The 17,212-nt window shown below is 40.8% G+C and overlaps 1 protein-coding gene across 1 annotated transcript in view; it reads left to right on the forward strand.

The window, feature by feature from the left end:
- Window positions 1-4,370: 4,370 nt before the first annotated feature.
- Window positions 4,371-17,212, forward strand: part of LOC125550805 (cysteine-rich receptor-like protein kinase 36) — a 32,818-nt gene continuing 19,976 nt past the window's right edge. Inside the window, exon 1 of the mRNA XM_048713900.1 lies at window positions 4,371-4,389. The gene's annotated coding sequence lies outside the window, so the exon portion shown is untranslated. The remainder of the gene's footprint in view (window positions 4,390-17,212) is intronic.

Consider the following 17,212-nt stretch of genomic DNA (forward strand, 5'->3'; position numbering starts at 1 on the left):
ATAATTAGAAAACATCCAAGATTAATAATATAACAGCATGGAACAATAAAAAATTATAGATACGTTGGAGACGTATCAGACCTCCACCGACTTCAACTCCAACTCCATATATTCACGTTCAGGGAGAAAAAATCAGAGAGAAGGATTCATCGTATTTTACGATACGGAGCCGTCGCCAAGCTCTGTTCTTCCTCGGGGGGGGGGGGGGCAGATCTAGAGTCCGTTCTGGGCTCCGGAGAGGGAATCCATCGCCATCATAATCATCAACCACCCTCCATCACCAATTTCATGATGCTCACAGCCGTGCGTGAGTAATCCCATTGTAGGCTTGCTGGACTGTGATGGGTTGGATGAGATTTACCACGTAATCGAGTTAGTTTTGTTAGGGTTTGATCCCTAGTATCCACTATGTTCTAAGATTGATGTTGATATGACTTTGCTATGCTTAATGCTTGTCACTAGGGCTCGAGTGCCATGATTTCAGATTTAAACCTATTATGTTTTCATGAATATATTTGTGTTCTTGATCCTATCTTGCAAGTTATAGTCACCTACTATGTGTTATGATCCGGCAACCCCGGAGTGACAATAGTCGGGACATTTCCCGGTGATGATCGTAGGAGTTCATGTATTCACTAAGTGCTAATGCTTTGGTCCGGTACTCTATTAAAAGGATGCTTTAATATCCCCTAGTTTCCAGTAGGACCCCGCTGCCACGAGAGGGTATGACAAAAGATGTCATGCAAGTTCTTTTCCATAAGCACGTATGACTATATTTGAAATGCATGCCTACATTATATTGATGAATTGGAGTTAGTTCTGTGTCACCCTATGTTATAACTGTTGCATGATGAATGCCATTCGACATAATTATCCATCATTTATTCATTGCATACGAGCTTTTCACATATTGATTTTTGCTTCATTACTTTTTCGTTGCCACTATTACGATTCCTACAAAACTGCTAATGTTACTTTTGCCACCGTTATCGTTATTTCCATACTACTTTGCTACTAAATACTTTGTTGCAGATATTAAGTCTTTCAGGTGTGATTGAATTGACAACTCAGCTGCTAATACTTGAGAATATTCTTTGGCACCCCTTGTGTCGAATCGATAAATTTGGGTTGAATAATCTACTCTCGAAAACTGTTGCGATTCCCTATAATTATGGGTTATCTCTCTCTCCTCCACCTCATCATTTATCCTACGTGACATTCTTAAGATAGAACCATTGTACATGCCCTAACCATCTTGTGTTGTAAGAATAATGAACACCTAAACTTTGTCACCATTTGTTTTAAATTTCATTTTCTTTTTTTAGAGTAATATAAATACTCCTTCCGTCCCACAAAGTAAGACGTCAGCTTCCAAAAATGTCTTATATCGTGAGACGGAGGGAGTACCTGTACTTAATTCATTCTACCTTAGAAAAACATATGTTTTTATTTTGTTCGGTCCTTGTATTTATTTTAGTTGATGTTTTTGTTTATTTGCAAAGAAAAGAAAAACAGATTGATTTTTAATTTCAGCTATTTGTTTTGCGTCGTGAAGAGAAATAAAAAGAAACATATTATTAGCTCATTTATGGAATATCCAATTCGGCTCCCAAACTCATCTACACCCTATGAAAGGCAAATTGAAAACAAATACTAGCAAAATTTAAAAAATTCCAAAAGAAATGTGGTGAAAGATGCTTGAGTGTGTGATGTCCGTGCCAAGTTTCAGATCATTCGTACTGATACGGTCATAACTAATAGGCATGCTAATTATTGCATCGGCAGAGATCTTGTTGGGATGAAAGAAAGAAAAAGAAAAGAACGTGGCGCATGCAAATTCTGGAAGAGACTTGCTAGATGCAAATCAGCATGAGGACGTGGCCTCACATGCGGTATGGAAAAATAATACTCCTCATTTATGTGCTAATGCAGCATGGAGATCAGTCAAGCATTCTTTTTGTTTCAAAGGAATGCACGCACATATTTTTTGGGATGAAAGGAAGGAGAATTGGTTTGAACGGAAGGAGATCAAGATGTTATCTATCTTTCTATTTTTACCAAGGAAAGAGAAGGATCAGTCTTACACGTGTTCTGTATGGGATCTGTTGTGTTTAAAGGCTGTTGGGTGGGGTCCACCTACACGCATATTGCACGAGAAAGAGACGCCACGACCAAAATAGGGAGTCTAGTTTGTTATCAGGTTGGCGAATATTTAATTAGTTAATTCTTTGTTAGTTAGGATAAAAGTAAGAGTCCACGTGAGTTTAGCTTTGTTTCTAGGCCGGCTACTACTATAAAGCCAAGTTATGCGTCCCATGTAATGCAGGTTATATTTTGATATGAAATAGACAGATGTGTTTTCAGGGGTAGACACCCGTATCAAGTTTTTGAGGTAGCTTTAGAAAACCTCTTTGTTGCGATTTCTGTGTGGAAATTGTTTTACGTGTGAGGTGCTGTCGTCCAGATTGTTTCTCTCGTGCTGAGCCGCAAGGTTCAAACCCTCTACTTCGTGTACATCGCGTGCGCGGGCGAGAGATTACTGCTACTGAAGGTGGAGTACCGTGAAAGATCGGGCCGCGATAACAGATCGGATCTCACCATCGAGGTTCGGTGAATATCACGTACATCTGACTAGCTCTCAGAAAAAAAATCAAGTCTGAACAATGCAAAACAGTAAACATTTTTCATAGATCCTAAATTTGTTTTCTTTGCTGAGATCCCATCAGATGTTCAAATGTGCTGAATTTTTGCATGGACAGCACAAACTCAAGCATCTTTCATCACATTTTTTTGATTATTTATCTTTTAAACATTTTTTGACGAATTTACTGTTCACTCCCGGGCTCAGATGAGCCTGGGAGCTAAAACGCCCCGTCCGCTCATTTACCTTCTAATAAAAGATGTTGCTGGTGATGTTGATGGAGGATGACAGATTGGCGGAAATCCTGAATCGTTCATGGACCAAGTCGATTAGATATGAGATCTTGTTCTTCTTCGCTTAGTCATTCGACCCAAATACTTTCTCTGTAAACTAATAGTATACCAATCTGTGTGTGTTCCCATTTTGTTGGTTCATGACATCGAGACCACATCGGTGCCTTTTCTTTTTCTGGGTGTTCTGAGTGGGCTCGTCCGAGGGCGGCACAAACATCAGCTTTTCTTCTTCTGGCGCCCCGATTTTGTTCTTCTGATGATTTTCTTATCGTATTTCTTATGCACCGGATGAGGGCTGATTCTAGTCAGGTTGTTACGAAAAAGGTTTTCGCCCCGTTTTATTATTAAAGCAAACCACCACCACATCCAACGGATACAATAAGGTTCACATTCACACACATAGAAAACGAAACAAGACAAGCAGTACGGGTTCTACTAAGGATATAGCTCAACAAGTCCAAAAAACAAAAACAAAATCACAACAACGCGGGCAAGCCGCTTACCCTCTAGCATTCACTTCTTTCTTCTTTTTGCCAAAAGAAATGTGATTCAGGTACCGGAGACGCACTAAATTCGTCGATCTCAATATGTTGTACCGGCTTAGAATTTTGGAGGTGTTCACAGGAACAAGAATATGATGTGCCTGTGTGTGATTATAGGGGTGAATGTATATATGCGTTGTGATTATCTGCGATTGTACTGTGTTAAAAATAAATTAGCCTACTTCATGGGTCACAAGGCTGTGAAAATAATACTTTTATATTTAATACCACTCCCTCCGCTCCAAGATATAGTGCTTTCTTTATTTCCGTGCTTCAACTTTGATTATAAATTTAACCAACGAGATCGACTGCGGCGCGAGCAAAAGTTATACCAATGAATTCGTATTCAAAAGAAGTTTTTAATTATATAATTTTTCTCCCGTCGCAGTCGGTCTCGTTGGTTAAATTTATGATCAAAGTTGAACCTTAAAAAACGCGGGCATATTATATTTTGGAATGGAGGGAGTGCCTCTGTGACAAAATACAAGACGTTTTTGCAGTTAATTTGGTACGGAGGTAGCAGTGACCTAGGTACGAAGACTTCATTTTTGTATATCGCCTAAATTTTGCGTTTTCATTTGAGCCACGCGCTGCGAAGCTCAAAAAGAAATAAAAGAATCTAGCGCGCTCCGCGTCCAGCGCGTCGTCAGATCTGACCCCAGACCCAGACCAGAGGCCGAGGCAAGGTCACGCTGGAGGTCCTCACGCGCCATACGCGCTAATAGATCCCCCGTTTTCTTTTGAAAGAAAGACTTGAGGGAGAGTCAAGTCAACTCAATCCAGATCTCGTTGGGTTCATTTATATGCACCTTCGGCTATCAACGAACCATTCAACTCACAATCCTCATCCCCATTTCGCTGTTCCCTTCCCAGCATCTATAGCAGCATACCTCAAGTGTTCCATCTTCTCCAGGTCAGTGCTTTCTAATAAGAACCTTCTTGTTTTTCAGATGATTGTAGGCTTGTAGCACAACCCTGTTTATAGGTTTTTTTTTAAAGAAAGGGGTTGCCCCCCTGCCCCAACTTTATAGATTGAAGCAGATAAAGTAGTCACAAATAGTTCCAACAGCACCTAAACAGAGAAATAAAGCAACTACTTCTAGACGACTACGCTGCCTAGAATCTCGAGAGCAGAAGTTCTCTCCAACAGAATATGAGAATGAAACTGAGTACTACTTATTACAGAACCAGGTCAGAAGGAAAGGGAACAAAGAAGATTTCTTCCACGCGCGTCTTTCATGCTCCCCTCCCACACCTCACTTCCAGGCTATCCGCATCAGCTCTCCACGTCGCTTGTCCAACAGGAGGATACACCTTTGCAACAGGCTTGCTTGAGCATCGTCGCAGAAACATTCCACTGATGCAAATAAGAGCTTAGTCTTGCAAGAATGCAGTTCACGTTTCTCCATTTTTGCCCCTGAAAACAGAAACTGTTTCTTAGTCTCCATAAGCTCCATAAGGAAGCAGCAATAACCATGTTAAGCACAGGTTTCTTTTTATGTATTCGTCAAAAAGCAAAGATATCGTCAAAGCTAGCAATTCTATCAATCTCAAAGAAATCGGATATAAATCCCCACACATGTCTAGCAACTACACAGTCAAACATCAGATGCTGTACAGATTCGAGCTCTGCACAAAAGAGACAGGAAGGGTCCTCCACCTCCCTCCTTTTAGACAGATTATCCCTAGTCAGAATTTTATTATAAGCACACAACCACAAGAATACATGTATCTTGTGAGGGCAAACAATTTTCCAAAGATCATCTTTGATAGCAGAAGTTATCCCTCCAAAGTTGATGTTTTTATAAAAAGATTTCACAGAGTATAATCCATTAGGTTCCAAGGACCAGTTCGGCATATCAGGTTCATCTGATAAGATACATTGTTGAACAATTCTCAACAACGAATCCCATCTGTCAAGCCCACTTTGGTCTACACATCTCCTAAAAGATAGCTTAAGTTCTTGTCCATCCCATACCTGAGCCACAGAACATTCCGTTTGGTTGCAAATACTATATAAGTCCCATAATTGTACCTTCAGGGAACATTCCCCGACCCAGGTATCGTGCCAGAAACTAATTAACTCACCATTACCCAACTTCCATCTATAGAAGTTTTTAGCAGCAGCTAACGCCCAAGTGATGCTCTTCCAAAAGGTAGAGCCACCATCTCCTTTTGCCCAAAGAAGGTTAGGAGAATTTACTCTATACTTGTAATGAATGATTTTTTTCCAGTCTGCATCAGATTCATCAAAGAACCTTTTGCCCCAGAAAGCCAGCAAGGCCATATTAAATTCTTTGATATTAGGAATCCCCAATCCACCATATTCTTTCCACCTAGTGACAAACCCCCAATTAGCTAAATGGTATCTGTGTTGATCCCCAATATTTCCCCAAAAGAAGTGAGCCATTTGTGAATTAATGGCATTAATAGCCCACTTGGGAAACTTAATGACAGACATGAGATAGGCAGGTATGCTAATCAAGCATGCACACAGCAAAACAATTTTGCCTCTATAAGTGAGATATCTCCCAAGCCATCCAGAAATGCCCTTAATAATTCTATCTATAATGGGCTGGAGATCCTCCCTTTTCAACTTGTCATAGTGCAAAGGCACGCCTAAATACTTAATTGGAAAACATCCTTTTTTGCAACAGAAAATCTGGGCAAAATCATTGGCCACTTCCTCATCAATATTGATGGTCATCAGGTCACTTTTATGAAAATTAATTTTCATTCCTGAAAGAGATTCAAAACATGATAAAAACCACTTAAAATTCCTGGCTTTATGAGCTGAATTCTCCAGGGAAAGAATAGTGTCGTCTGCGTATTGTAGACTCACCACACCTCCTGGGATTATATTGGGCAGAAGCCCGGAAATCAGGTTTTGGGAAGCTGCTTTTTTTAAGCATTTTTGTAAACACGTCAGCTACTAAGTTAAACAACAAGGGGGAGTGGGGGTCCCCTTGTTTAAGTCCTTTCCCACCAACAAAATAGTTCCCATTAGTATCATTAATTCTCACAGCAAATGTACTGTTAATTAATGTATTTTTAATCCAAGCAATCCACTTGGGGAAAAAACCCCTAGACTGAAGCATTTCAAATAAGAAATCCCAGCTAACCCGATCATAGGCTTTTTCATAATCTAGTTTAAGCACTAGACCCTGAGCACCAGATTTCTTTACCTCATGAATCACTTCACGAGCCATGACAACACTTTCTAAAATATATCTCCCCTTAATAAATGATGTTTGGTTAGAAGAGATTAATCTACGACCAATAGGGGAAACCCTATTGGTCATGGCTTTAGAAAAGATTTTAATCGCACAGTTGCTCAAACTTATTGGCCTAAATTTCTTCAAATCCTTGGCGTCAGGCTCTTTAGGAATAAGGACTATCAAAGCAAAATTCAACCTCTGCAAATCTAGCTTGCCTTCTTCAAAATCTCTCACTAGTGCCATAAAATCAGTTTTGATAACATCCGAGAAGGTTTGATAAAAAAGAAATGACAGCCCATCTGGTCCAGGTGCACCATGTGCATATGACCCAAATATGGCCTCCTTAATCTCCTCCTTAGAGAAGTTACTTTGGAGACGTTCATTCTCTTCTTCGGTAACCAGATCATCCTCCTCCCAAAAGGAAGGTCCAAGATGCACATGAGGTTTATTTTCAGCTCCAAATAAATTCTTATAAAAGATAGTAGCAACTTCCAGCATCTCCTTGGTACTATAGACAGGGCCATTGTCCCCATTAAGTTCAGAAATGTGATTCTTTCTATGCCTATAATTAGCTAGCATTTGAAAATAAGCACTGTTCTTGTCACCATCTACAATCTTACGATCTCTGGACCGCTGCCAGAAAGCAGTTTCTTCTTTACTCCAAATACTATTAAGCTCATTTCTAATCTCTTCTATCCTATGTCTATCCACTTCATTGACTTGATTCCTTTCCTAAAAGACATCAAGGATATCAAATTAGAGCAGAAGCTCTCTCTTCCTCTTCTTAATACCTGCCTCTATATTAATGCTCCAGCGTTTAACTTTCTTCCTAAATAGTCTACTTTTATTCAACCAGATATCTATGGCCGTCCTGCCAGGGACGGGGGTGTTCCAAATCTTGCGCACTAGATCTTTGAAATTAGGTTGGTCAAGCCACCACTTTTCGAACTGGAATATCTTGGGGGAGGTAACCCTCCGCGCACCCGTGTCAATAACCATAGGGGCATGATCACTCCCAACACGTGGGAAAGCTGTCACAACAGACAGAGGAAATTTGGTATCCCAAGAACCCGAAGCAAAAACCCTATCTATAGTAGCAAAAATAGGATTATTCTGATTATTACTCCAAGTAAATTTCCTATTGGCGCTCTTGATCTCCACAAGGGACCATTTATTGATCCAATCATTAAACAAGTAGGAAAACTGGTTATTAATAATCCCATTATTTTTGTCGTCAGCCGATCTGACCAAGTTGAAATCCCCTCCCACCAAGACTGGGTAAGTGAGGGTATCCATAGTATCATGTACTTCAGCAATGAACTCAAGCTTCTTATCATTGTAAGAAGTGCCATAAACAGTCACTAAGTGCCAAATAAAACCATCACATTTATTCTTAACCGTAGCCACAATACAAAACTCTTTATTAATAAAACCTATCACCTCAAATAAATCGCTCTTGAGACCCACAAGGATCCCCCCAGCAGTGTTCACAGCCGGTAAAAAATGCCAAATGAAATCCTCCTTTCCAGAAATGTATCTAAGCACACAAATATCAATATTTTCTTTCTTAGTTTCAAAGAAACACACAAAATCCAGACGATTATTATTAATAAAGTCACCTTAGGCACTGATTTTTCCCAGTTTGGCCCATTCCCCGAATGTTCCAAAAGGCCCCTATCATTTAACCTTAAACGGGTGCGACAAGCCACAAGGCTTTTTTTTGTGTTCAAGACAGGGCTTTCCATTAATGGTCCAGCAGTGCCATCCGAGCCATTAATGTGAAGGTCGTTGTTATTAGATTCAATCTCATCACCCCCTATTTCTAAGTCAAGATTCTCAAGGAGAACAATCTCTGGATTATCATCCGCAAACTTAAGGCAACGGTTTTTCTCCTCATCTATCATATCCATGACAATATCTATTTGTTCTTCAATGTTATTCCCAATGCATAAATCAATTTTACTAGTGTTAGAAATCAGAACATCAGGGTTAAGGACAGCAAACGATTTACCTTTGAAGGTAGTAGGAATTTCCAGATTCTTCTTCTTCATGTATGCAGCTGCTTTGTCCATGATCCTAACGTCCCCATGATTCCTGGTATTTGGTTTGTTTGTGAGAATTGGCCCCCAAACAGGAGAGTTTTTGACACTTGGTTTTTTCTTCTGCACCGATTCCACGCTCTCCAGAATTTCCAGTAAGGATCTCTTGACAGATCCCATCGCCAAAGCCAAATCATCAGGTAAACATTGCATTTCATCCACTAATTCTTCCTCTTCTTCATCAGTCTCAGCCATTTCAAACTTGCTTAGTTGTGTAGAGCAATATTCCATATGTGCTGACAAGGAATCAGGTCTTCCAGAAGAAAAGGTTTTTGTAGGTGTGGATTTTTCACTTTCTGCCTCTTCCCTCTTCTCAGGAGTTTTGCATCTAATTTCTTCCACAAAGTCCTCATGAATTGTGTCCAGCATGTTGGGAGGGTGAAAATCCACTCCAGAAGCAGTTCTCTGTGATTTTGGTTGACTAGAGCTTGCAGCCAGATTATTCTTGGAAGGAAAATTAGCCTTGTCCAGCTCATCAATAGGTTCCCCCATGTCTTCTTCCTGAGTTTTATCCTTGCTAGGCATGTCTTCATTGTTATCTTCTTCCTCTTTCTCCATACTGTCAACATCTGGGTCTAGATCATCTCCATCAGAATCCTCCCCCAGTTGTTCAAAACCCTCAACAGTGAAGAGCAGAATGTATAGCTTCCTTTTCATTTCCACTAACCTCTCAAAAGGGATTTTCCTGGGGTCTCTACAAGCCACTTTCACTCTGATATTCTCATAAAAACTCTTGAATATACCATTCCAGTCTACATCAACCAGGATCCCTAAGCAAGCTGTAATCTGTGCAAACACCTTCTAGGCACACCACTTTGGAGGAATCCCTTCAATTTGAACCCAGGCCTCAGTAAGTCCTCCAAATTCATCCAACATCCCAACCCATTCACAGATCTTGACAGAAACACCATCAATTGGGAGCTCAAATGCAGGAAACTCAATCAGGTCTTCCACATTCTTCCAAGGTGGAAATCTCAGCAAGAATTTCTTCTCTCCCAAGTCCCTAATATGCCAAGGCCATTCCTTATTTTTACAAAAAAATCCCATTGAGCTGAATCAGTAACTCTGAGGCAAAAACCTCACCCTTCACAATTTTGAGAACTGCACAGTTCTTGTAGTTGAGCCAGTTCAGTTCTGATGCAGTAGGAACATCAATGTGGTAAAAACCTAGACCAGCTGCTGCGCTACCAAAGTACGTCGCTGTAGGGTGTGGTTTCGCCCAGGTAGCACAGTTATTGACGTTATGGCCTCCCATGCAAATAAAGCATTTCTTCGGCTCAATGCAGTTCCCCACATAATGCCCTGGCCAGCTACAGTTAAAGCAGATCATGTCTTTGTACCTGGGATCCAGTGCTTGAACTGTAACAACAGGAGGAGGAGGAATTGGAGCTGGGACTGTTGAAGGAAATATGCCCTAGAGGCAATAATAAAGTTATTATTTATTTCCTTATATCATGATAAATGTTTATTATTCATGCTAGAATTGTATTAACCGGAAACATAATACATGTGTGAATACATAGACAAACAGAGTGTCACTAGTATGCCTCTACTTGACTAGCTCGTTAATCAAAGATGGTTATGTTTCCTAACCATGGACAAAGAGTTGTTATTTGATTAATGAGGTCACATCATTAGTTGAATGATCTGATTGACATGACCTATTCCATTAGCTTAGCACCCGATCGTTAGTATGTTGCTATTGCTTTCTTCATGACTTATACATGTTCCTATGACTATGAGATTATGCAACTCCCGTTTACCAGAGGAACACTTTGGGTGCTACCAAACGTCACAACGTAACTGGGTGATTATAAAGGAGCATTACAGGTGTCTCCAAAGGTAGATGTTGGGTTGGCGTATTTCGAAATTAGGATTTGTCACTCCGATTGTCGGAGAGGTATCTCTGGGCCCTCTCGGTAATGCACATCACATAAGCCTTGCAAGCATTACAACTAATGAGTTAGTTGCAAGATGATGTATTACGGAACGAGTAAAGATACTTGCCGGTAACGAGATTGAACTAGGTATTGGATACCGACGATCGAATCTCGGGCAAGTAACATACCGATGACAAAGGGAACAACGTATGTTGTTATGCGATCTGACCGATAAAGATCTTCGTAGAATATGTAGGAGCCAATATGGGCATCCAGGTCCCGCTATTGGTTATTGACCGGAGACGTATCTCGGTCATTTCTACATTGTTCTCGAACCCGTAGGGTCCGCACGCTTAAGGTTACGATGACAGTTATATTATGAGTTTATGCATTTTGATGTACCGAAGGTTGTTCGGAGTCCCGGATGTGATCACGGACATGACGAGGAGTCTCGAAATGGTCGAGACGTAAAGATTGATATATTGGAAGCCTATGTTTGGATATCGGAAGTGTTCCGGGTGAAATCGGGATTTTACCGGAATACCGGGAGGTTACCGGAACCCCCCGGGAGCTATATGGGCCATAGTGGGCCTTAAGTGGAAAAGAGAAGGGGCTGCCCTAGATGGGCTGTGCGCCTCCCCCTTCCCCTAGTCCTATTAGGACTAGGAGAGGTGGCCGGCCCCCTCCTCCTCTTTTCCCCCTCCGCGAATCCTATTCCGACTAGGATTGGGGGGGGGGGAATCCTACTCCCAGAGGGAGTAGGACTCTCCTGCGCCCTCCTCCTTGGCCGGCCAGCCCTCCCCCTTGGATCCTTTATATACGGGGGCAGGGGGCACCTCTAGACACACAAGTTGATCCACGTGATCTATTCCTTAGCCGTGTGCGGTGCCCCCTGCCACCATATTCCTCGATAATACTGTAGCGGAGTTTAGGCGAAGCCCTGCTGTTGTAGTACATCAAGATCGTCATCATGCCGTCGTGCTGACGGAACTCTTCCCCGACACTTTGCTGGATCGGAGTCCGGGGATCGTCATCGAGCTGAACGTGTGCTCGAACTCGGAGGTGCCGTAGTTTCGGTGCTTGATCGGTTGGATCATGAAGACGTACGACTACTTCCTCTATGTCGTGTCAGTGCTTCCGCAGTCGGTCTGCGTTGGGTACGTAGACAACACTCTCCCCCTCGTTGCTATGCATCACATGATCTTGCGTGTGCGTAGGAAATTTTTTGAAATTACTACGAAACCCAACAGTGGCATCCGAGCCTAGGTTATTTATGTTGATGTTATATGCACGAGTAGAACACAAGTGAGTTGTGGACGATACAAGTCATACTGCCTACCAGCATGTCATACTTTGGTTCGGCGGTATTGTTGGACGAGACGACCCGGACCAACCTTACGCGTACGCTTACGCGAGACCGGTTCCCTCGACGTGCTTTGCACATAGATGGCTTGCGGGCGACTGTCTCTCCAACTTTAGTTGAACCAAGTATGGCTACGCCCGGTCCTTGCGAAGGTTAAAACGGAGTCTATTTGACAAACTATCGTTGTGGTCTTGATGCGTAGGTGAGATTGGTTCTTACTTAAGCCCGTAGCAGCCACGTAAAACTTGCAACAACAAAGTAGAGGACGTCTAACTTGTTTTTGCAGGGCATGTTGTGATGTGATATGGTCAAGGCATGATGCTGAATTTTATTGTATGAGATGATCATGTTTTGTAACCGAGTTATCGGCAACTGGCAGGAGCCATATGGTTGTCGCTTTATTGTATGCAATGCAATCGCGATGTAATGCTTTACTTTATTACTAAACGGTAGTGATAGTCATGGAAGCATAAGATTGGCGAGACGACAACGATGCTATGATGGAGATCAAGGTGTCGCGCCGGTGACGATGGTGCTTCGGAGATGGAGATCACAAGCACAAGATGATGGCCATATCATATCACTTATATTGATTGCATGTGATGTTTATCTTTTTATGCATCTTATCTTGCTTTGATTGACGGTAGCATTATAAGATGATCTCTCACTAAATTATCAAGAAGTGTTCTCCCTGAGTATGCACCGTTGCCAAAGTTCGTTGTGCCCAGACACCACATGATGATCGGGTGTGATAAGCTCTACGTCCATCTACAACGGGTGCAAGCCAGTTTTGCACACGCAGAATACTCAGGTTAAACTTGACGAGCCTAGCATATGTAGATATGGCCTCGGAACACGGAGACCGAAAGGTCGAGCGTGAATCATATAGTAGATATGATCAACATAAAAGATGTTCACCATTGAAAACTACTCCATCTCACGTGATGATCGGTTATGGTTTAGTTGATTTGGATCACGTGATCACTTAGAGGATTAGAGGGATATCTATCTAAGTGGGAGTTCTTAAGTAATATGATTAATTGAACTTAAATTTATCATGAACTTAGTCCTGGTAGTATTTTGCAAATTATGTTGTAGATCAATAGCTCGCGTTGTGGCTTCCCTGTGTTTATTTTGATATGTTCCTAGAGAAAATTGTGTTGAAAGATGTTAGTAGCAATGATGCGGATTGGATCCGTGATCTGAGGTTTATCCTCATTGCTGCACAGAAGAATTATGTCCTTGATGCACCGCTAGGTGACGGACCTATTGCAGGAGCAGATGCAGACATTATGAACGTTTGGCTAGCTCAATATGATGACTACTTGATAGTTTAGTGCACCATGCTTAATGGCTTAGAATCGGGACTTCAAAGACGTTTTGAACATCATGGAGCATATGAGATGTTCCAGGAGTTGAAGTTAATATTTCAAGCAAATACCCGAGTTGGGAGATATGAAGTCTCCAACAAGTTCTATAGCTAAAAGATGGAGGAGAATCGCTCAACTAGTGAGCATATGCTCAGATTGTCTGAGTACTACAATCGCTTGAATCAAGTGGGTGTTAATCTTCCAGATAAGATAGTGATTGACAAAATTCTCTAGTCACCATCACCAAGTTAGTAGAACTTCGTGATGAACTATGATATGCAAGGGATAACGGAAACGATTCCCAAGCTCTTCGTAATGCGGAAATTGACGAAGGTAGAAATCGAGAAAAACATCAAGTGTTGATGGTAGACAAGACCACTAGTTTCAAGAAAAGGGCATAGGAAAGAAGGAGAACTTCAAGAAGAACAGCAAGCAAGTTGCTGCTCAAGTGAAGAAGCCCAAGTCTGGTCCTAAGCCTGAGACTAAGTGTTTCTACTGCAAAGGGACTGGTCACTGGAAGCGGAACTACCCCAAGTGATTACCAGATAAGAAGGATGGCAAAGTGAACATAAGTATATTTGATATACATGTTATTGATGTGTACTTTACTAGTGTTTATAGCAACCCCTCAGTATTTGATACTAGTTCAGTTGCTAAGATTAGTAACTCGAAACGGGAGTTGCAGAATAAACAGAGACTAGTTAAGGGTGAAGTGACGATGTGTGTTGGAAGTGGTTCCAAGATTGATATGATCATCATCGCACACTCCCTATACTTTCGGGATTAGTGTTGAACCTAAATAAGTGTTATTTGGTGTTTGTGTTGAGCATGAATATGATTTGATCATGTTTATGGTAATACGGTTATTCATTTAAGTAAAAGAATAAATTGTTGTTCTGTTTACATGAATAAAACCTTATATGGTTACACACCCAATGAAAATAGTTCATTGGATCTCGATCTTAATAATACACATATTCATAATATTGAAGCCAAAAGATGCGAAGTTAACAATGATAGTGCAACTTATTTGTGGCACTGCCGTTTAGGTCATATTGGTGTAAAGCGCATGAAGAAACTCCATGCTGATGGGATTTTGAAATCACTTGATGCTTGCGAACCATGCCTTATGGGCAAGATGACTAAAACGCCGTTCTCCGGAACAATGAAGCAAGCAACAGATTTGTTGGAAATCATACATACTAATGTATGTGGTCCGATGAATATTAAGGCTTACGGCAGGTATCATTATTTTCTGACCTTCACAAGATGATTTGAGCAGATATGGGGATATCTACTTGATGAAACATAAGTCTGAAACATGTGAACAGTTCAAAGAATTTCAGAGTGAAGTGGAAAATCATCGTGACAAGAAAATAAAAGTTTCTACGATATGATCGCAGAGGTAAAATATTTGAGTTACGAGTTTGGTCTTCAGTTAAAACAATGTGAAATAGTTTCACTACTCACGCCACCTGGAACACCACAGCATAATGGTGTGTCCGAACGTCATAACCGTACTTTATTGGATATAGTGCAATCTATGACGTTTCTTACCGATTTACCAATATCGTTTTTGGGATCATGCATTAAGGACAACTGCATTCACGTTAAAGGGGCACCATCAAAATCCGTTGAGACGACGCCTTATGAACTGTGGTTTGGCAAGAAACCAAAGTTGTCGTTTCTGAAAGTTTGGGGCTGCGATGCTTATGTGAAAAAGCTTCAACCTGATAAGCTCGAACCCAAATCGGAGAAATGTGTCTTCATAGGATATCCAAAGGAAACTATTGGATACACCTTCTATCACAGATCCGAAGGCAAGACTTTTGTTGCTAAATTCGGAAACTTTCTGGAGAAGGAGTTTCTCTCGAAAGAAGTGAGTAGGAGGAAAGTAGAAAACTTGATAAGGTAATTTTACCTTCTCCCTTATTGGAAAGTAGTTCATCACAGAAATATGTTCTTGTGACTACTACACCAATTAGTGAGGAAGCTAATGATGATGATCATGTAACTTCAGATCAAGTTACTACTGAATCTCGTAGGTAAACCAGAGTGAGATCTGCACCAGAGTGGTACGGTAATCCTATTCTGGAAGTCATGTTACTAGACCATGAAAGACTTGCGAACTATGAGGAAGCGATGATGAGCCCAGATTCTACGAAATGGTTTGAGGCCATGAGATCTGAGATATGATCCATGTATGAGAACAAAGTATGGACTTTGATGGATTTGCCCGATGGTCGGCAAGCCATAGAAAATAAATGGATCTTCAAGAGGAAGACGGACGCTGATAGTAGTGTTACTATCTACAAAGCTAGAATTGTCGCAAAAAGGTTTTCGACAAGTTCAAGGTGTTGACTACGATGAGAGTTTCTCACTCGTATCTATGCTTAAGTCTGTTCGAATCATTTTAGCAATTGCCACATTTTATGAAATCTGGCAAATGGATAAACAAAACTGCATTCCTTAATGGATTTATTAAAGAAGAGTTGTATACGATGCAACTAGAAGGTTTTGTCGATCCTAAAGGTGTTAACAAAATATGCAAGCTCCAGCGATTCATCTATGGACTGGTGCAAGCATCTCGGAGTTGGAATATACGCTTTGATAAGTTGATCAAAGCATATAAGTTTTATACAGACTTGCGGTGAAGCCTGTATTTACAAGAAAGTGAGTGGGAGCACTACATCATTTCTGATAAGTATATGTGTATGACATATTGTAGATCGAAAATAATGTAGAATTATTCTGCAAAGCATAAAGGAGTGTTTGAAAGGAGTTTTTCAAAGAAAGACCTCGGTAAAGCTGCTTACATATTGAGTATCAAGATCTATAGAGATAGATCAAGACGCTTGATAAGATTTTCAATGAGTACATACCTTGACAAGATTTTGAAGTAGTTCAAAATGGAACAGTCAAAGAAAAAGTTTCTTGCCTGTGTTACAAGGTGTGAAGTTGAGTAAGACTCAAAGCCCGACCACGGCAGAAGATAGAAAGAGAATGAAAGTCATTCCCTATGCCTCAGCCATAAGTTCTATAAAGTATGCCATGCTGTGTACCAGATCTATTGTATACCCTGCATTGATTTGGCAAGGGAGTACAATAGTGATCTAGGAGTAGATCACTGGACAGCGGTCAAAATTATCCTTAGTGGAATAAGGATATGTTTCTCGATTATGGAGGTGACAAAAAGGTTCGCCGTAAAGGGTTACGTCGATGCAAGTTTTGACACTAATCTGGATGACTCTAAGTCTCGATCTAGATACATATTGAAAGTGGGAGCAATTAGCTAGAGTAGCTCCGTGCAGAGCATTGTAGACATAGAAAATTGCAAAATACATAACGGATCTGAATGTGAAAGACCGTTAACTAAGATTCTCTCACAAGAAAAACATGATCACACCTTAGTACTCTTTGGGTGTTAATCACATAGCGATGTGAACTAGATTACCGAATCTAGTAAACCCTTTGGGTGTTGGTCACATGACGATGTGAACTATGGGTGTTAATCACATGATGATGTGAACTATCGATGTTAATCACATGGTGATGTGATCTAGATTATTGACTCTAGTGCAAGTGGGAGACTGAAGGAAATATGCCCTAGAGGCAATAATAAAGTTATTATTTATTTCCTTATATCATGATAAATGTTTATTATTCATGCTAGAATTGTATTAACCGGAAACATAATACATGTGTGAATACATAGACAAACAGAGTGTCACTAGTATGCCTCTACTTGACTAGCTCGTTAATCAAAGATGGTTATGTTTCCTAACCATGGACAAAGAGTTGTTATT

Source organism: Triticum urartu, chromosome 4, assembly GCF_003073215.2.
Source record: "Triticum urartu cultivar G1812 chromosome 4, Tu2.1, whole genome shotgun sequence".
In the NCBI taxonomy this organism is placed as follows: domain Eukaryota; kingdom Viridiplantae; phylum Streptophyta; class Magnoliopsida; order Poales; family Poaceae; genus Triticum; species Triticum urartu.